This window comes from Chiloscyllium plagiosum, unplaced genomic scaffold (assembly GCF_037043375.1).
Source record: "Chiloscyllium plagiosum isolate Xiang-an unplaced genomic scaffold, Cpla_swu_hap1 HiC_scaffold_19, whole genome shotgun sequence".
In the NCBI taxonomy this organism is placed as follows: Eukaryota; Metazoa; Chordata; class Chondrichthyes; order Orectolobiformes; family Hemiscylliidae; genus Chiloscyllium; species Chiloscyllium plagiosum.
The window spans coordinates 16,998,317-17,020,404 of NW_028270157.1; the positions used below are offsets into that span (position 1 = coordinate 16,998,317).

Sequence of the window (22,088 nt, forward strand, 5' to 3'; positions counted from 1 at the left end):
TTTTTATCTCTCAATCAATATCACTAAAGGATTATCTGGTCATTAGAACATTGCAGTTTGTGGAATCTTGTGCACATATTGACCTATGTTACAAACAGTGACTACAATTTAAAAATACTTTGTTGTCTGTATGAATTTCAGGAATTCCAGAAGTTGTCAAAGGTGTTATATAATTACAAGTCCTGATTTTCCTTACACTCAAAATCGTGAGTTGTTACAATAATTTGATCCTGATTGTGGATATCATGCATTACCTGCATTTTATCACAGCAAAGACAGACTTTAATAAAAAGACTTGAAATACCAGATCTCTTTAAGCACTTTATTCAAAGTGCTCTTGAACTGTAGTCATTGTTGTAGTATAAGAAATATCACAACATTTTTCACAGTAATCTCCCACAGCCATAAGATAAACAAACAGATCAACTGACTGGCTTAGAAATAAAGATTAGCCAAAACTCTCCTGCTGTCCTTCAAATAGTGCTATTAGATCCCTTACTCCAGATTGAAAGGGCAGGCAGGGCCCTCGGTTCAATATCTCTTATGTCACCTATAGCTTGGTGTCATATTTTGATTCATGATGCTCACATAATGACAATTACCTTGCCACTTAGACACAGCGGAGCTTGTTATCTCCTTGTGGCCACTCAAACCCAGACCTTTTGCCTAGTTGGCCCACCTAGGTCTCTTAGAGATGTTGGCCCATTCCCCCATTAACTTTCAGCTCTCCAGCTACCATAAGTGATTGTGGCCTACATGGCTAATGGCTCTGCTCTTTGGCTCAATGATGCTGCCAGGTGGTGTGGCTAGGTATCCAGCATTTGTGTAACTGCTCCAACTCTCCTTCCTGTTTTTGTAACCACCATCAGAGCCTTCCTAATCACAAGTCCTGCCCTTCTGTTTATTTCCTTGGCCCTTGCCATGGCCTCTGGCTCCTCTTCTCCCTGACAATCAGCTTGCAAAAGACAATAGTCCCTGCAGCAAGGGGCCAGAGGAACCGATGTGTTCTTGCCCACCATTATCACCTGCTGTCAGAGGCTCTCTGTCAGGAGAGATAGGGAAAAGAGAAGGGAATATCCTTCATGATGAAATCATTTCAGTGGTAGGAATGGATGAAGGAAGAGGTCAATGGACATTGAAGACATTATGGGTGAATTTTAGTACCTCAGTTTTTACTGAAATATGACATCATTTTCAGATTGGGACTCTAACTGTAAGAAGGAGGGCCTTCCAGCTGCTGGTTCCGGAATGCAACTGATTCAAAGCCAAACCTGAGGCTCTCCCATCAGGATGATGCAGCCATTTTGTCAGAGGTATGATTTCTGATTACAGGGACCATAGCAGATTTCATAAGAATATAATGAAACATGGGACAGAAATAGGCCTCTTGCGTCTTCCTCTATTTTCAGTAAGATAGTGGAAAACTTCTGAAATAACTCCACCGAGGCCAGTATGCCGTCTCCAAGTCATCCATTACTTACACATGCATAGTACTTGACACTGATCCATCTTCCTCAGAGCCAGCTCTTAAAGTGAACAGAACCTCTGACACTCCCATTTATATATATCAGCCAGGGCTCCCTGATTTGTTCAGATTAATAGCCCGAATCAAGGTCAAAGCTGGCTGACCTTGTTACAATCACTACATCCCTCCCCCTCTGAGGACATCAGCTGGTTCCTTTTCTTTGTAGCTGTTTCTGGGGCTTGTTAGCACCGTGTCAGATTCCTCCAACTCTGCCTCTGATACAGGTAGCGTATAAGTCATAGTAGGTCACCTTTTATGCCTGGAGCCTCTCGGAAGAAATTCATTCTCTTCTTCAGGTGGCAAAGGCGTTGAGGTGGCAGCAACAGCCTTGTCCATCTCAGATTCCGAGGTATCTTCAATGCTTCACAGACAGGGAGTTTCCGGAACAGTCAGAAAGGCTGACAAGTAGTTGGTCATGTACTGCTCCCGCACCGCTTGCGGGTTTGCAGCTTTCACATGGTCCATATGCTTGTTCAGGACCTTCACACCTACTCAACTTTGTACGTCACTGGACCTGACCTTGCATTGACTATGTATCTTACCCATGCAGGGCCATTCCCGTGGTTCCAACACCAAACTTTGTCCCCTGAAGTAAATTGTCTCTCAAGCAAAGCAGCGTCTTGTGTCTGTCACTGGCTTTCCTGATGCTATTTTACCCTGCCCCGAGGTGGGAAGGTCAGATTTAACCTGGTGCGGAGTTTTCTCCCCATTAACAACTCTGTTGGAACTATCCCTCAGTTGCATGAGGGATGGTCTTATAATCAAATAGGAACCTATTTGGTATTAGTTTGGTATCTAGTAAAGCTATAGGCTGTTCCTTTGAGCCTGCCTTCAACATTTGGACTGCTCTTGGATCCATCATCCAAGACTGCTCTTGGATGATGGATGGTATGGGGCTATCCTCATATGATGAATACCATTTGACTTTAGGAAATATTCAAATGCGTTGCTGGTAAAAGATGGCCTTCGTCTGTGACCAACACTTGCAGGAGTCCATGTATTGCAAAAGATGCGTGCATTTTACCTACTATCGTCCTCGTGTTTGATGAATGAACTCTATATTCGTCCAGCCACTTTGAGAGGGCATCCACAATGACTAAAGAATGTTGAGCCCATGAAAGGACCTTCATAGTTGATGTAAAACTAATTCCAGGCTTTACCCAGCCATTCCTATCCAAGGGATGACACTAAGATTGATGGAGTAGCAGATAGTGAAGGGGACTATCAGAGAATACAGCAGAATATAAATAGATCAGAGAGTTGGGCAGAGAAATGGCAGAAGGAGTTCAATCCAGGCAAACGCAAGATGGTGCATTTTGGAAGATGCAATTCAAGAGCCAACTATACAGTAAATGGAAAGGACCTGGAGAAAATTGATGTTCAGAGAGATCTGAGTGTTCACGTCCATTGTTCCCTGAAGGTGGCAATGCAGGTCAGTAGAGTGGTCAAGAAGGCATACGGCATGCTTTCCTTCATTGATGGGGTATTGAGTACAAGAGTTGACAGGTCATGTTACAAAGAACAAAGAAAATTTACAGCCCAGGAACAGACCCTTTGGCCCTCCAAGCCTGAGCTGATCCAAATGTACTGTCTAAACCTGTTGGTCAATTCCTAAGCATTTGTATCCCTCTGCTCCCCACCTACTCATGCATCTGTCTAGACGCATCTTAAATGAATCTACTGTGCCTGCCTCTACTACCTCTGCTGGCAACGCGTTCCAAATGCCCACCACCCTCTGTGTGAAGTAGTTGCCGTGTGTATCCCCCTTAAACTTTCCACCTCTCACCTTGAAAGCATGACCTCTCATTATTGAATCTTTCACCCTGGGAAAAAGCTTATCTCTATCCACCCTGTCTATACCCCTCATGTTTTTGTAAACCTCAATCAGGTCCCCCCTCAATCTCCTTTTTTCTAGTGAAAATAAACCTAACCTACTCAACCTCTCTTCATAGCAACACGTCTATGTCTGCATCCAATCCTGGCCACCAAACATAACATCTCACCAACATCTTCATTTTGGAAACTCCTGAATGACTCTGGTGGAGTTCAGCCTCTAGCTGGCAGTGGCCTTTGCTCAGGACAATCACTCTTGCTCCTCATAATAATATGAAAGCCTCTACTGTGATCTGGTCTCTCCAGGTCTACAGTCTTAGAGTCATAGAGATGTAAGCACGGAAACAGACCCTTCAGTCCAACTCATCCATGCCTACTAAATATCCTAAATCAATCTAATCCCATTTACCAGCATTTAGCCCTGGAAAGTCCACGAATATATGTACAGATATAAGTATGTAATAATAATGGACCACAAGCTCCCGTTAGGACTACTTAAAGAGGAAAAGGCAGAGCTTCCTATAAACCCTTCCTATTCACATACCCATCCAGATGCCTTTTAAATGTTGTAATTGTACCAGCCTCCACCACTTCCTCTGGCAGTTCATTCCATACACGCACCACCCTCTGTGTGAAAATGTTGTCCCTTAGATCCCTTTTAAATCTTTCCCTTCTCACTTTAAACCTACAACCTCCAGTTTTGGACTCTCCACCCCAGGGAAAAGACTTTGTCTATTTATCTTATCCATGCCCCCCATGATTTTGTAAACCTCTAGAAGGTGACCCCTCAGCGTCCGATGCTCCAGGGAAAACAGTCCCAGTCTATTCAGGTTCTCCCTATACTTCAAACCCTCCAACCCTGGCAACATCCTAGTAAATCTTTTCTGAACCTTTAAAGTTTCACAACATCCTTCCTCTAGCAGGAAGACCAAAATTGCACATAATATTCCAAAAGTGGCCCAAACAATGTCCTGTACAGCCACAACATGACCTCCCAACTGCTGTATTCATTGCCCTAACCAATAAAGGAAAGCATACCAAACACCTTCTTCACTGTCTATCTGTGACTCCAATTTCAAGGAACTATGGATCTGCACTCCAAGGTCTCTTTGTTCAGCAACACTCCCCAGGATCTTCCTATCTAAAAAGGTTTCAGTTCTGGTTGTGATAGCCCTTTGATATCCCCCCTCACTACCAACTGGTTCAGTTTTGCCAGGGCTGGATCTTTCTGCATCGAAAATCTGATATTCAGCTGTGACTGGAAATCTGTACAGAAAATTTAAAACCATTATGGACCTTTTCATTGGCAGTACCACTAGTGGTGGATCTGCCAGAGGGAGGCAGTTCTAGAATCCGCATTTGCTACTCGACCTCCTAGTTGGTGTTTTAACTTGTAATTATACGCACTTAATTTTAGAGCCCATCGCTGAATTTGGCTTGAAGCTATGGGAAGCTCTGCCTTTTCCTCTTTAAGTAGTCCTAACGGGGGCTTGTGGTCCATTATTATTACATACTTATATCTGTACATATATTCGTGGACTTTCCAGAGTCTGCACTCTGGATACCATCCTGTGAGATCTCTTTCTCAATTTAGGTCTACTGGGACTCTTGTTGTCTTGAGTCCGCATACCAACAGCAACTGTAATGGTTTGCCGGCCCAGATCCTGAAAAAAATTCTGTTTGGCTGAGGTTTGGCTTTGTTTTGGGGCTTTGCTGTGGGCTGACCTAGAGTCTCTCTGCTCAGGATATGACCCGAGTGAGGCTATATAATTGCCTTCACTCAAGTGGTGTCCCCCAAGCTCAGTCAGACTGACGAGGGTGACCACTTTCATCAGAGCACTCTGCAACTCATATGCTCAACATTCCACATTTTCCAATGATCAAACGAGTTGTATTGCCTGTTTGAAGTCCAGTTGGGCATCAGCCAGTAGGCACTTTTCCATGGGTTACATCATTAATCCCACTCTCATTGCCACTGAAATAATTCCACAGCGGCTGGTATCCTGTCACCAAGTCACCTTTTATTTACACGTGCAGAGTCCTTGACACTGATCCAGCCTCCTCAGAGCCAACTCTTAGAGTGATTAGAGTCTCTGAAACTCCTATGACTTTTTTTTCTTTTTTTTGCCAGTGGTTGTTGTCGTCGTAAACTTTAATAAAGCATTTTACGATGGTCCTCATGGTAGGCTGTTCCAGAAGGTAAAGTCACACGGGATCCATGGTGAATTGGTAAATTAGATACATAATTGGCTTGGTCATAGAAAACAGAAGGTGGTTGTTGAAGGTGTTTTTCTGACTGGAAGTCTGTGACCAGGAAACTCCTATTATCTCTGTCAGCCAGGGCTCCCTGATTGGACCAGATTAATAGCCCCAATCAAGCAACTCATATTCTATGAGGTCCACCTGCCTGACCTCAATACAGCCACTACAACTTCTTTATCAATTCTACTTTGTTTACTTTTCCTACTACTTCCCTAATGCCCAAAATTCTATCCGCCTCTACCTTGACAACAGAAAATCACTGAGCATCTACAGCTCTCTGTGACTGAGAACACCAAAGATTTACAATCCTCTGAGTGAAGAAAATTCTCCCCCAAATGTTCAATTCTTTATTCTGAAATCTAAAGTCTTATATGAATGCATTCTTCCTTTGTTTAGAACCTAAAACACTAGCACTGCTGTCATGCCTGGTCGTGAGCTGCTAATGGTTACTGAGTGAAGTTTAAATCAATCTAATTCACAGTTTAGTCACCCGATATCTCTTTGACTTGAGTTTTTTTTTATCTACAGCAATGGAAAAAAATTGATCAAAGCAACTTTAGAATGAGTCAAAGATCTTGTTGCCAAGGAATAAGACAGAATACTGACATATGGCTCATTCAAACACAGAGCAGGAAAAGGCAGTATTCACCTCAAAGGAACTTACAGAGGTCAAGTATATGTCACATCTACTGTTCGCTCTGTTCCAAACTTTTTGACAAAGTTGTGCCCCAACAGTACAGAAACAGCCTTTCAGCAATTGTGTTTGCTTCTTCTAACACACAATGGTTGCCACCAGCACAACAGCCTGCATTTGTACAACAACTTTAATGTAACAAAATAGCCCAAAGTGTGTCATCGTAGCAATATCAATCATTTGATGCTGAGCCGCAGAAAGGGTTATCAGGACAGATGAAGAAAAGCTTGTTCAGAGTTAGGGTTTGAGGAGATATTTTAAAAATGAGAACTCACTCTACCTAACAGACCTTGGAGAAACTAAATAAAATGACAAACACAAAACAGATTAGCATGTAAAGTTAAAGCAAATAAGATTGGGGTGGTGTACTGACATGGATGGAGAACTGATTGGCAGGCAGGAAGGAAATAGTAGGAATAAACAAATCTTTTTCTAGTTGGCAGGCAGTGACTAGTGGGGTACCACAGCAATCAGTGCTTGAACCCCAGCTATTTACAACATCTAACAATGATTTTGATGAGGGAACTAAATGTAATATCTCCATGTTTAAACAAAGCTTGGTGGGAGATGGAACTGTGAAGAGAATGCAGAGATGCTCCAGTGTGATTTGGATAAGTTGACAGATGGCAAATGCCTGACAGGTGAAGTGTAATGTGGATAAAAGTGAGATCATCCACGTAGATAGCAAAAACAGGAGAGCAGAGTAACACCTGAATGGCACTATTTTGGAAAAGGGGGAGGTGCAACGAGACCTTGGTGTCCCTATACACCAGTCACTAAAAGTAAGAATGCAGGCAACAAGCAATGGATGAGGCAAACAGCATGTTGACCTTTATTGTGAGACATTTTGAGTACAGGAGCAGAGATGTCTTGCCACAGTTGTATAGGGTCTTGCTGAGACCATTTCTGAACTTTAAAAACTGTACAGTTTTGGTCTCCTTATCATAGGAAGAATGTTCAAGCTATGGAGGGAGTGCAACAAAGGTTTGCCAGACTGATTCCAGGGATAGCAGCACTGACATTTGAATAGAGATTGCACACATTAGGACTTAGCAATTCAGTGGAGTTTAATAGGATGAGGGAGGAATCATATAGAGACTTATAAAATTTGAACAGGACTAGACAGGATAAACGCAGGAAGAATGCTCCAGATGACGCCAGGGAGTCCAGAACCAGGGATAACAGTATAAGGATCCACATTTAGGACTGAGAGAAGAAAACTTTTTTCTCCCAGGCAGTGGTGAGCCTGTGAAATTTTCTGCCACAGAAAGTTTTCAAGAAGGAGTTAGATATAGTTCTCAGGGCCAAAGGGATCAAAGGGTATGGAGAGAAAGTGGAAACAGAATATTGAGCTGGATGAGTGGCCACGATCATATTGAATGGCAAAACAGGTTTGAAGGGTCAAGTGGTCTACACCTATTTTCTATGTTTTCATGATAAAGTGTGGAAAAAGAGTAAAATCTGCCAATCTTTCTCCATAAAGTATCTCAATCAATTGCTCACCATTGAAGACTTCCCAATGCATTGATAATTATTGTAGTTAGTTTTGTTTTTTAATGTATTATATTTAAAATACTTATCCAAAAAGCACACATTTAAGATACTTGGCAAAATAAAACCCTTGGAAGAGAGATGAGGTGATTTTATTTTGCCACAGTGAATTGTTTTAGTTTGGCTTGTGGTCACTGAAAAGGGGGAGATAAGTAGTTTAACTAAGAACTTTCAAAAGGAAATTATATATGTAGGTCTGTATCTTATTCTTTTCTATTTAATTTCAAGTTTGTTGCATTATTTGAAGGGATTTTCACTGTGGGGCCCAGAGAATTTTCTCACCATATCACCAGGTTGGATCCTATCCTGTCTTGCCATGAGTTATTCTTGTAACAACTCACCATTCAAAGGATATTCTGGAATTCACCAGAATCTTTGCATTTACATCATCTTTAAAACTCATTGTGCACCTGAACAAATGTTGTCAGTCTGGAGTTGCATTGCATGGTTCCTGACATTTGCCTTGAACATGGCAGACAAGGGAAGTTTGGCACCCCGCTCTGCTGTCAGGGGCTTGGAGATCCTAGTGGATGGAGTGGTTAGACTTCCCTTCCTTGGGACCAGTAGTTAGGTCCACAATACCAACCTGCTCCGAGATTACCACCTGGATCAGTGCATTCTTAGGCATCTAAGGAATGCACAGCAATATAGGAAGAAGGTCAATGACTTTTTCCACATTGCCATCATAAGTGCCAAATCTTCTCTCCAAAACCTCACATTCACTCTACCACCACTACTGTACCCACCTGCCACTAAGGCTCATGTTCTACCACTCTAACTATTGCCTGCACCATCTTCCCTCACTCCCTCTTACCCACCCCAAAAACCAACTTGCTAACATTGCATGCCCTCAACGCTGCCTAATCACTTGCCCATCTTCCCACTTGCAATAAAAGTATTGGCTATATACTTTCATCTCCATTAAAATAGCTGCTTCACTTTCATTCCAAGAGGAAAACAGCCTACAATAGGGCAAAGATAGTCAAGTAAGGTGGTGGTCTGCCCAACATTTGGCTCCTTATCCCTAATGTGGAGAGGATTCTGAGTGGCTGACTGTGACCATCATGAGTGGCTGACTGTGTTCAAGCCTCTGGACTGGTATTAAAGTCTGCCCTTGTTTATTGTGCTAGGAGTTCCTGAGCTAAGGCTATCCCTCTTATCGTGACTGAAGATGGCTGATGACCATGACTAGCTTCCTTTTTATGTGCCTGCACTGAACAAGGCAGGACAGAAGTAATGTAAGGTTGGCTTCACTGACTGAGGGTCAACACACTGAAAAGCAAAACAAAACAGTACAAGGCCGAAATGCTGTGAGCATCCAAATAGGGTCAAAGTGAACAAATGCTCAAAGAGTAAGTGTATACAACCTTGTCTAGTTCATGAGCTAGGTCCATGTCCCTGACAGCATACAGTCCTTACTGCAACATAATCAAGACAATTGCTGAAATGCGGAAGTGTCCTGTAAGTGGATCAGAGATGTACTATGATGGTTCTTAGAGGCTGGCTCATGTCAGATGCCAGTGCCATGAACAAAGGGTGCATGTGGGCAGTGCCTATGAAGCGTGCCCTGAGATCTTGATGCCTGGTGTCCAACATGAAGATCCTTCAGAACAAGTGGTGAGCTGAATATAGTAGATACTCCTTTTGATTTCCATCTTGAGGTTTCTCAATATCTGATTTGTTTGGTCTTGGTAATAGAGGATGCTGGATATTATTGCCATGAGTTGTGTCATTTACAAGGTGTTTAACAAGCTTCAATCACCCTTAATTGGCAATTCACTGAAGCTTTGTGAGACACTCACTTTTTTCACTTGTGAAAATAAATAAAATCGAGCGAGATTCTCCCAATGTCGAAAACAATCTTAGAGTCATAGAGATGAACAGCATGAAAACAGACCCTTCAGTCCAACCTGTCCATGCCGACCAGATATCCCAACCCAATCTAGTCCCACCTGCCAGCACCTGGCCCATAGCCCTCCAAACCCTTCCTATTCATATACCCATCCAAATGCCTCATAAATGTTGCAATTGTACCAGCCTCCACCACTTCCTCTGGAAGCTCATTCCATACACGTACCACCCTCTGTGTGAAAAAGTTACCCCTTAGGTCTCTTTTATATATTTCCCCTCTCACCCTAAACCTATGCCCTCTAGTTCTGGACTCCCCGTCCCCAGGGAAAAGACTTTGTCAATTTATCCTATCCATGCCCCTCATAATTTTGTAAACCTCTATAAGGTCGCCCCTCAGCCTCCAACGTTCCAGGGAAAACAGCCCCAGCCTGTTCAGCCTCTCCCTAGAGCTCAAATTCTCCAATCCTGGCAACATCCTTGTAAATCTTTTCTGAACCCTTTCAAGTTTCACAACATCTTTCCGATAGGAAGGAGACCAGAATTGCACGCAATATTCCAACAGTGGCCTAACCAATGTCCTGTACAGCCGCAACATGACCTCCCAACTCAATACTCTGACCAATAAAGGAAAGCATACCAAACGCCTTCTTCACTATCCTATCTACCTACGACTCCACTTTCAAGGAGCTATGAACCTGCACTCCAAGGTCTTTTGTTCAACACTCCCTAAGACCTTACCATTAAGTGTATAAGTTCTGCTAAGACTTGCTTTCCCAAAATGCAACACCTCGCATTTATCTGAATTAAACTCCATTTGCCACTTCTCAGCCCATTGGCCCATCTGGTCCAGATCCTGTTGTAATCTGAGGTAACCCTTTTTGCTGTCCACTACACCTCCAATTTTGGTGTCATCTGCAAACTTACTAACTGTACTTCTTATGCTTGCATCCAAATCATTTATGTAAATGACAAAAAGTAGAGGACCCAGCACCGATCATTGTGGCACTCCACTGGTCACAGGCCTCCAGTCTGAAAAACAGCCCTCCACCACCACCCTCTGTCTTCTACCTTTGTTGGACTTCTTGTCTGATTCTGACAAAAGTCTCATCATTACCGACAATGCTCTGACCCAGAAGTGGAGAAATATGGAAGGCTATGGGGAAAGAGCAGGAGAACGGAACCTGCACATTACAGGTACAATAAACTGTAATTCTGTGCTGTACAACTCAGCCACAAATAGCATTTGGAAAACCATTCTGGAGTGAGATGTAATCAAACCCTGAATGATTCCTGGGATAGAGGTAAAAACAAGAATTATGATCGAGATCATTAATGATTAATGGTTAAGGGGCTGAATCTGATTGTTGTGTTTAAAGTAGTACAAGCAATTTTAAGGATTAGATAGGAAATGGAATAGTTCACAAAATGACTCATCCATCGAGTGGGGAAATCCTGAACAAAGCAGAGGTAACATGAGATTTGCATACTGAGCTGATTAAAAACAATTTTAAGAGAACTTTTGCCCTGTAAGAATGGGGAGTTCGTCAGTAAAAAAAAACAATGATGCAAAATCAACTTTAAATTTAAATAGAAAGTGCTGGGAACATTCAGCAACTCAAGCAACATCAGTGGACACTTTTTTTTTCTTTCATGGATCTGAGTATCACTGGCAGTGTCACTTGTCAGATTTTTGAACTGAGTGTCATGCTAGGACATTTCAGAGGATACATAAGAGTCAGCCATGTTGGTGCACATCTGAAGTCAAATATACCTGAGATATGGTTAAGGACAACAGATTTCCTTCCCTAAAGGATATTAGTGAACCAGATGATGTTTTTACAGGAAACAACAATGGTTTCATGGTCCCTATCACAAAGACTTGCTTTATATTCCAGATTGCACCTGCATGCTAGCTTTCAGTGACTCATAAACAAAGCCAGCCTGGTCCCTTTGGGCACCAACACTTCCCAACTTCCTATCTTTTATTTAGTGGGAAATTGGGAAGTGTTAGTTTTAGTCTGTTGATCAATTCTCAATCCATACTAGTTTATTACCATGAATCCCTTTCGCTCTTACTAACTGACGATGTGTGTGACCTTAGCAAAAGCCTTCTTAAAATCCAAATACACCACATATACTAGTACTCCTTTATTCATAGTAACAGTGATATTCTCAAAATGAATTCTTCAAGTTTTTCAATGAGTTTCCTTTCATAAATTCATTTTAACGCTATCAAATTTTGTCATTCTTTTCCAAGTGTTGAATTATCACATCTATTATTAGAGATTTGGATCGGCATGAACAAGATGACCGACCGGCCCCCTTCTCTACTGTGTCACTTCTATGGTTCTATCAATTCTAACGTTTCCCCAAATAATAAAAATTAAATTAACATGCCTGTAGTCCTCTGTTCTCCCTCTCCCTATGTTCTTAAATAGTGAAGTCACATTTGATATTTTTCAGTCTGCAGAAAACTTCTGGACTCTGTAGAATTTTGAAAGGTAACCACCCTTGCATCCATTATCCCTATAACTATCTTCTTCAATATTCTGGAATGTTGCTTATTTGATCCAGATAATTTATCAACTTTCAGACCAGCTAGCTTTCCAAAAACCATGTATTTACTAATATTCGTTTATTTCAGTTCCTCAGTTTCACAGTTCTGTCGAGTATTTCTAATGGATTTTCTGTATCTTCCTCCATGAAGACAGACACAAGATAATTGTTTAACATCTCCATTATTTCCCTGTGCTCGACTATAAATTCTCTTATCACCATCTCTAATGGGCCCACATTTATCCGAGCTAATCTTTTCCTGGCAATTGATTAAAATTCCATCTGCTTCATTAGTGAAGGAAATCCGCCATCCTTCCCTTGTTTGGCCTATATGTGACTCCACACCCACTATAATGTGGTTATAACTTAAATGATCCAGCAAGTCTTTCATACATCCTTGAAAGTGGAGTCTCAGGTAGATAGGATAGTGAAGAAACGTTTGGTATGCTTTTCTTTATTGGTCAGAGCAATAAGTATAGGAGTTGGGGGCCATATTGTGGCTGTACAGAACATTGGTTAGACCACTTTTGGAATATTTCGTGCAATTCTGGTCTCCCTTCTATTGGAAGGAGATTGTGAAACTTGAAAGGGTTCAGAAAAGACTTTAAAAAATGTTGCCAGGGTTGGAGGGTTTGAGTTACAGTGATAAGCTGAACAGGCTGGGGCTGTTTTCCCTGGAGTGTCAGAGGCTGAGAGGTGACCTTATAGAGGTTTATGAAAACATGAGGGGCGTGGATAGACTAAATAGACAAAGTCTTTCCATGTGGTGGAGGAGTCCAAAACTGGAGGTTGTAGGTTTAAGGTGAGAGGAGAAAGTGCAGACTGCAGATGCTGGAGATCAGAGCTGAAAATGTGTTGCTGGAAAAGCGCAGCAGGTCAGGCAGCATCCAAGGAGCAGGAGAATCGACATTTCGGGCACGTTCCTGAAGAAGGGCTCATGCCCGAAACGTCGATTCTCCTGCTCTTTGGATGCTGCCTGACCTGCTGCGCTTTTCCAGCAACACATTTTCAGTTAAGGTGAGAGGGGAAAGCTTTAAAAGGGACCTAAGGGGCAACATTTTCATGCAGAGGGTGGTGAGTGTATGGAATGAGCTGCCAGAGGAAGTGGTAAAGGCTGGTACAATTACAACATTTAAAAGCCATCTGGATGTGTATATGAATAGGAAGGGTTCAGAGATGTGGTGGCAAATGGGACTAGAATAATTTAGGATCGATAGTCACAGGTGAGGTGCTGGAAGACTGGAGGTTGGCTAACATGGTGCCACTGTTTAAGAAAGGTGGTAAGGACAAGCCAGGGAACTATAGACCAGTGAGCCTGACGTCAGTGTTGGGCAAGTTGTTGGAGGGAATCCTGAGGGACAGGATGTACATGTATTTGGAAAGGCAAGGATTAATTAGGGATAGTCAACATGGCTTTGTGCTTGGGAAATCATGTATCACAAACTTGATTGAGTTTTTTGAGGAAGTAACAAAAAGGATTGATGAGGACAGAGCGGTAGATGTGATCTATGTAGACTTCAGTAAGGCTTTCAACAAGGTTCCCCATGGGAGACTGATTAGCAAGGTAAGATCTCACGGAATACAGGGAGAACTAGCCAGTTGGATACAGAACTGACTCAAAGGTAGAAGACAGAGGGTGGTGGTGGAGGGTTGTTTTTTCAGACTGGAGACCTGTGACCAGTGGAGTGCCACAAGGATCGGTGCTGGGTCCTCTACTTTTTATCATTTACATAAATGATTTGGATGCGAGCATAAGAGGTACAGATGGTAAGTTTGCAGATGACACCAAAATTGGAGGTGTAGTGGACATTGAAGAGGGTTACTTCAGATTACAACAGGATCTTGCTCAGATGGGCCAATAGGATGAGAAGTGGCAGATGGAGTTTAATTCAGATAAATGCGAGGTGCTGCATTTTGGGAAAGCAAATCTTAGCAGGACTTATACACTTAATGGTAAGGTCCGAGGGAGAGTTGCTGAACAAAGAGACCTTGGAGTGCAGGTTCATAGCTCCTTGAAAGTGGAGTCGTAGGTCGATAGCATAGTGAAGAAGGTGTTGGGTATGCTTTCCTTTATTGGTCAGAGTATTAAGTACAGGAGTTGGGAGGTCATGTTGTGGCTGTACAGAACATTGGTTAGGCCACTGTTGGAATATTGCATGCAATTCTGGTCTCCTTCCTATCGGAAAGATGTCGTGAAACTTGAAAGTGTTCAGAAAAGATTTACAAGGATGTTGCCAGGGTTGGAGGATTTGAGCTCCAGGGAGAGGCTGAACAGGCTGGGGATGTTTTCCCTGGAGCGTAGGAGGCTGAGGGGTGACCTTAAAGAGGTTTACAAAATTATGAGGGGCATGGATAGGGTAAATAGGCAAATGCTTTTTCCTGGGTTCGGGGAGTCCAGAAGTAGAGGTCATAGGTTTAGGGTGAGAGAGGAAACATATAAAAGAGACCTAAGGGGCAACTTTTTCACGCAGAGGGTGGTACGTGTATGGAATCAGCTGCCAGAGGAAGTGGTGGAGGCTGGTACAATTACAGCATTTAAGAGGCATTTGGATGGGCATATGAATAGGAAGGGTTTGGAGGGATATGGGCTGGGTGGGACTAGATTGGGTTGGGATATCTGGTCGGCATGGACAGGTTGGACCGAAGGGTCTGTTTCCATGCTGCATATCTCAATGACTCTATGGCTCTAAGTCACTGAGTTCAAGGCCCTTGCCACCACCATCCATAAAAAAATTCTGTTCCTTTTGCCCTTGCATGTTTTTCTAATTTCCCTTTAAACCTTCCTCTGCTATTCACATCAGCCTCCCCCTGTGGTAGCAAGATATAAGTTCTAAACATACTTAGGCTGATGATTTTTCCTTATATTAGTAATCACATTATATTTATTCCCCTTGTTTTATTCTCCTCAACAAGTGGAAACATCTCAATGTCCATACTGTCAAACACTTCGAAAATCATAAGACCTCTATCCGATCACTCCATGGATAGGGTAAGGAGCCCCAGTCCATTCAGTCTATCCCGACAAATATAATCTCTCAGTTCTGTTGTATCCTCATAAATCTTTTGGCACCTTCTCCAGTGTCTTGAGTTCCCTCTTACATATAGAAGTTTCATATTCTGCCTACTAAAAATTCATAGAATATCAGTTACCCATTCATCCCAACATAGCAGCAAGGGTAAAGGCCCTCAGAGCTGAGTCTGTCTTTTTAAAGTGTTCTTTGGGAATGTTCCAAAGCATTCCCTAATTTGGGAATGTTCAGTTGAGTCAAGACAAATTCTTGAGCGACTAGTCGGTTCCGTGAGATCTAACCTAAACTTGGAAGAATTGTAAACACTAAGGAGGGCTGTGTGGATCTCATAAAGAACATTGACAAGTTGGTAGAGTTAGCGATGAGGTTCAATGCAGGGAAGTGTGAGGTAATGCACTTTGGTTGGAAGGACACTAAAAACAATGAAGGTATAACTCTAAAGGGGTGTATAGCAGAGAGACTTGGGTGCAAATGTGTACAGATCTTGAAGGTGACAGGACAAGTGGAGAAAGCAGTGAATAAAGCATACAGTATTCTGATCTTTATTAATAGGGGCATAGAGTACAAGAGCAAGGAAATGCTGTTGAGCTTGTACAAAACACTTGTTACACATCAACTGGAATATTGTGTACAGTTGTTTGTGCCATATTATGGGAAAGATGCAAATGCATTGGAGACACTGTGAAAGTGATTCCTAGAATGGCTTCAGATATGAGAAACTTCAGCTATGAGGATAGATTGAAGAAGTTAGGATTGTTCTCCCTAGAGAGAAAGAGATTGAGAGGTGATCTGATTGAGGTTTTCATAAGCGGACTGATCTCAGCAGGGTAAAGCTATTTCTGGTTGTAAAAAGTATAAGAATGAGAGAGCATAGACTTTAAGTGATGTGCAAATGAAACAAGGTTGATGTGTGGAAAAAACATTTTCACACATCACTTTGTTAGATATGGAATGCAATGTCTGGAAATGTGGTGGGGCAGGTTCAACTGAGGCATTCAAGAGGGCATCACATTTTTTTTTGGATTGCAATGGTATGCAGGGGCAGAGAATTAGCACCACAGTAATAGAGCCAGTACAGGCACAATGGCTTCTTTCTGTACTGTAGTAAATCTGTGATTCTGATCTTAAAATTAATAAAAGTGTAAAAATTTGCATACTTTAACTATTTAAAGTTGGCATTACATGCAGTGTAAACCAATTCAGTTTCAAACAGTACATTATATGGATAATATTTACAATATTATTTCATTGTCAAGCATACAGCTGAGGCACTTCACTCATATTCCAGCACCTCAGTATACTGTGGCTGAAAGGCCATAGTGGCCTTTCCCTAGTATGCCTTAGTGACAATTGCCTCAATCTTTAATCTGTATCTCAGCATGTTTCCCGAGAGCTTAGGAAATATGCCTATCTCTAATGTTTGATGGCGAGCAACTCTTTGAACTGAAGACCAGCAAGTTTCAAATAGTGGAATTCTAGCACTGTACTTGTTCTGAAAAAAGTGTCATATCAGACTTGAAATCTTAACTCTGTTTCTCTCTCTCTACAAGTGCTACCAGATCTGCTGAGTTTCTCCAGCATTTTCTGTGTTAGTTTCAGATTTTCTGCATCTGCAATATTTTGCTTTTATTTGAAACCTAGTTAAGGAAGTGACTTCAAAATACCAAGCAAATTAGTATTACTTGTGTGTGTTGCAATAGAATCCACATTTCTGTTATACTTCTCTTTTCAGAGCCTGACCAGAATGAAACTGAAATTGATTAAAAATAAAACATTTTTGAGAACAATTCTCATTTTTGCCAACTGTGTCTCAGCTGATAGCTTTCTCATTCCTGTGAAAAAGGTTTGTGGAAATCCCATTCCAGAACTTAACAGCTGAAAGCTGCTGTATGTGTAGTATAAAGGGAATGCTGTACCAATGGAGGACACATAAATTGAGGCCCCCCCTGCTTGCTTGTAGCTACATATTAAAGTTGGGATTAGATGGAATAAGATCTAACAGCATGACTTCCAGAGGAGTGAAGGAAGTTTCCTTTCTCCTGTATTCAATCAATACTTTGGAACCAAAGAACAAAGAACTGTGGATACTAGAAATCAGAAACAAAGATAGAAATTGTTGGAGATACTTAGCAGGTGTGGCAGCATCTGTGGAGAGAGAGCAGAGTCAATATCTTCTGTCCAGTGATCATTCTTCAGAACTGGAATCTGAAATGTAAAGAGAAAAATGTTCTAAATACTCAGGGTCAGATATCAGGCATGGGAAAGAAAAGCACAGCTAGCCTTTCAACTACAATGATCGTCAATTAAAACCCTCTTTTGACTCTTTCCTTGTCTCATTATCACCCTGTTTCACTTTGCTCCACCATCTCTCTCGTTATTTATTCACTCCTGCCTTCCACCCTATATCAGATCTTCAATTGTTTTTCTTTGCTCCCTTACACCCTGCCTTTTCACTGCCTCAAATTTGTTATATCTCTTGCTTTTTCAAGTTCTCCACAGATGCTATCTGACTTGCTGAGCATTTCAAGCATTTTCTGATCTTATTTCAGATTCCTGACAGTATTTTGGTTTTGTTAGGTATTTATTGACTGTAGATGTCATCATTAATTGCCTTGAGAGTATTAAATAACAACCACATGTGGGCTCTGGAGTGATGTCTTCCCTAAGGGACAATTCTATTGTTGACCTTCCCCATTTGGCTCAAAGAAGGTGCTGACATATCGATTCTTTGAACAAATGCATTCCCTGTGCTGATGTCACCCATCGACGTTTCAGGCAAAAGCCCTTCATCAGGAATGGAGGGCTTTTGCCCAAAAAGTCAATTCTCCCTGCTCCTCGGATGCTGCCTGACCTGCTGTGCTTTTACAGCACCACTCTAATCCAGACTCTGACTTCCAGCATCTGCAGTCCTCACTTTTGCCCTGTAATCAATACAATCCCACAACTGTAATCAATATATGCCCAAGGCTGTAGTCAATACAAGCCCAGGACTGTAATCAATACAAGCCCAAGATTATGATCAATTCAAAGCTTGCACTATAATCAAAGCAGGTCCAGCACCATAGTCAGTACAAATCCAGGATTACAATGAATATAATCACAGTGTTGAAATCAGTACAATATGAGCACTTTAATAAATATAAACCCCGTACTTTAATCCTTTTAAGTCAACACAGTAATCAATAGAAGCCCAACACTGTTTTCGTGGGGGTCTGCATAAGTACACATTGTGCTAAATCTTATATTATTTTTGGCCAAATGTAAGTTTCCTTGAAAAAAAATCCAAAAGAACTGCAGGTGCTGTAAATCAGACACAAAAAATGGAAAAGCTCAGCACGTCTGGCAGCATCTTTGAAGAGAAATCAAAATTAACATTTCAGATCTGGTGACCCTCAGAACTGGTTCTAAGCAGTTCTGAGGAAGGGTCACTGGACACGAAATGTTAATTCTGATTTCTCTTCACTGATGCTGCCAGACCTGCTATGCTATTCCAGCAACTTCAGCTGCTGTTGTTAAGGAAAATGTCACCCTGCTTTGAAAGCAAGGATCTGGAGGTGGAGGTGGATGTGGTGCACAGATGTCCACTACCTCAAGAACCAGCAACAGAGGCCATGGCACCAGAACATGGCAGCCTGGTCTCAGCTTGCCACCGTGGCCGATGCAGTCTCGGCCGTGTGCAGTCCTTCAATATAGGAGGAAGGTAAATGATCTTCTCTACTTCTCTACTGTAAGTGCCACTATCTTCTCTCCAATACCTCATAGTCACTACATATCTGCTACTGTGCCAAATTCCCACCAAAGCTCATGCTTTACCAGAATCACTATTAGCTGCAACATCTTCCGTCACTCACTCTCACCCACCCCAATCACTGACACCATTAATGCAGCATGGCCCTTGTGCTGCCTACTCACTCACTCAAGACACTACTTTTTTGCACCTTGCTCATCAGCCACAGTTACCAGGCTCACAGCGCTGCTGTATTGAATTACCATTTGGATTCAAAGCAACAAAAATAACAGCTGTGCCACCCATTTTCATCTCTCTTAATAGAGTCATGAAGATGTAGAGCACGTAAACAGACGCTTCAGTCCAACCTGTCCATGCCAACCAGATATCCCAACCCAATCTTGTCCCACCTGCCAGCACCCGGCCCATATCCCTCCAAACCCTTCCTATTCATATACCCATCCAGATGCCTCTTAAATGTTGCAATTGCACCAGCCTCCACCACTTCCTCTGGCAGCTCATTCCAGACACGTACCACCCTCTGTGTGAAAAAAGTTGCCCCTTAGGTCTCTTTTATATGTTTCCTCTCTCAGCCTAAACCTATGCCCTCTAGTTCTGGACTCCCCCAACCCAGGGAAAAGCATTTGCCTATTTATGCTATCCATGCTCGTCATAATTTTATAAACCTCTATAAGGTCACCCCTCAGCCTCCGATGCTCCAGGGAATACAACCCCAGCCTATTCAGCCTCTCCTTATAGCTCAAATCCTCCAACCCTGGCAACATCCTTGTAAATCTTTTCTGAACTCTTTCAAGTTTCACAACGTCTTTTCGATAGGAAGGAGACCAGAATTGCACGCAATATTCCAACAGTGGCCTAACCAATGTGCTGTACAGTCGCAACATGACCTCCCAACTCCTGGACTCAATACACTGACCAATAAAGGAAAGCATACCAAATTCCTTCTTCACTATTGTGGTCGGCACGGTGGCACAGTGGTTAGCACTGCTGCCTCACAGCGCCAGAGACCCGGGTTCAATTCCCGCCCGGGTTCAATTCCCGCCTCTGGCGACTGACTGTGTGGAGTTTGCATGTTCTCCCTGTGTCTGCGTGGGTTTTCTCCGGGTGCTCCGGTTTCCTCCCACAGTCCAAAGATGTGCAGGTCAGGTGAATTGGCCATGCTAAATTGCCCATAGTGTTAGGTAAGGGGTAAATGTAGGGGTAGGGGTATGGGTGGGTTACGCTTCGGCGGGTTGGTGTGGACTTGTTGGGCCGAAGGGCCTGTTTCCACACTGTAATGTAATCTAATCTATCCTGTCTACCTGCGACTCCACTTTCAAGGAGGTATGAACCTGCACTCCAAGGTCTCTTTGTTCAGCAACACTCCCTAGGACCTTACCATTAAGTATATATGTCCTGCTAAGATTTGCTTTCCCAAAATACAACACCTCGCATTTATCTGAATTAAACTCCATTTGCCACTTCTCAGCCCATTGGCCCATCTGATCAAGATCCTCATTCAGATCCTCATCCCTGATGTAGAGGGGATTGTGACTATGACCACTATGAGCAGCTAACTGAGTATGTCAAGTCCTTAGACTGTTATCGCAGACTGCACTTGATTTACCTTGTTGGGATGGCCTTATCAAACACTACCTCCTTTGACTTGACTGAGGTCTGCTGACAACCATGAGAAGTTTCCTGGCTTTATATCTACTCTAAATGTCAATGCATTACAGCAGTACTGTGTGCCTGAAATCTGTAGCTGACGGTAAAGTGCAAAAACGCAAGACAAAGCAGGGATTCTCTGATTATTCAGGTACACTTAAAGTGAGTAAGCGGTGAGATAAAGCAAATAGGACAGACAGGTAGCCTGGTCCTGTCCACGAGCAAGGTACATGTCTCTCAGTGTAAAGTGTCCTTGCTGCAGGATTACAATGATAGTTGCCACCGTACCCCAAGGTGTTGCATTGAACTGCAGAAGCACTGTAAGTGGATTGGAGATATACCATGAGAGTTCTTAGAGGTTGGCAGATATCAGATGGATGTGGGGTTTTTGTGACCAGTGCCCATAGAGCATGATCTGAGATGCTTGTGCCTGATTCAAACATAGAGGTCCTTAGGAACAAGTTGTAAGTTGAATTTGCCAAGTACCCAGTCTGACTTCCATATTGAGATTTCTTAATGGCTAGTTTGCTCATGCCGGGTTATAGGATAGGGAGATGTTAAAGAGGCAAGTTCTGGATTAGCAATGTTGTAGTATTAACAGTGTGGTGCACAAACGCTAATCCCTCTCAATAAGCAACTTACTGTTACCTAATGAGGATCTGGCCTCGACACCCACAATGTAGGTAAAAGCCACAGCAAGTGGCTTCCAGAGTCAAGGTATGCCTCGTTGGACGTGCTTCAAAGTTCCATCACGTTTCTCACTATCTCCCATGTCATTCAGGCCTCCATAACGTTCCACCTAATTTTTATTTGCTTTAGGTTTGGTGTTTTACAGAAGTACAAAACAAAGAACATGCATTCATGTAGCACTTTTCTCAACAACAGGATGTCTCAGAAATAATTTGCAGGCAATTATTTTGGGAGATTAGTTGTTGTTATATGTAGGAAAAGCAGCAACCAACTTACTCCCAGCAAAACCCCATGAACAGCTATTAAATAATTTCAATAAATGGCCAAATATTGACTCTTAGGTGTTTGTTGAGAGATAAAAGTAGTGCAAAATTCCTGAACATATTGGACTCAGCAGGTCAGGCAGCATCTGTGGAAAGAAAAACAGCGTTCATGTTTCAGGCCAATGACCATTCATTAGACTGTTCTAACAAAAGATTATCAAACTGGTATGTTAACTTCAAATGGCTTCCTTCTGTGTTATTATGCAAGAGATAATTTGTTCAGTAGAAGTCTTTGGCCTATTCGTGTTTAGAATGCTAATGTTTCAAATCCTCTCTGGTCCAGTATTTGAGACTGTCTAGACTGCATACTCTTACATCCACTGCCAGTGTGGGGGCTTTCAAGTAGCTGACACTACTTCACTTCTCCGGACCAGAAGTG

General features: G+C 42.4%; 1 long non-coding RNA gene across 1 annotated transcript in view; it reads left to right on the top strand.

Moving 5' to 3' along the window:
- Window positions 1-1,256: 1,256 nt before the first annotated feature.
- The window catches only part of LOC148146723 (uncharacterized), a 93,955-nt gene continuing 73,123 nt past the window's right edge, over window positions 1,257-22,088 (top strand). Inside the window, exon 1 of the long non-coding RNA XR_015760382.1 lies at window positions 1,257-1,313. This is a non-coding gene — a long non-coding RNA (uncharacterized LOC148146723). The remainder of the gene's footprint in view (window positions 1,314-22,088) is intronic.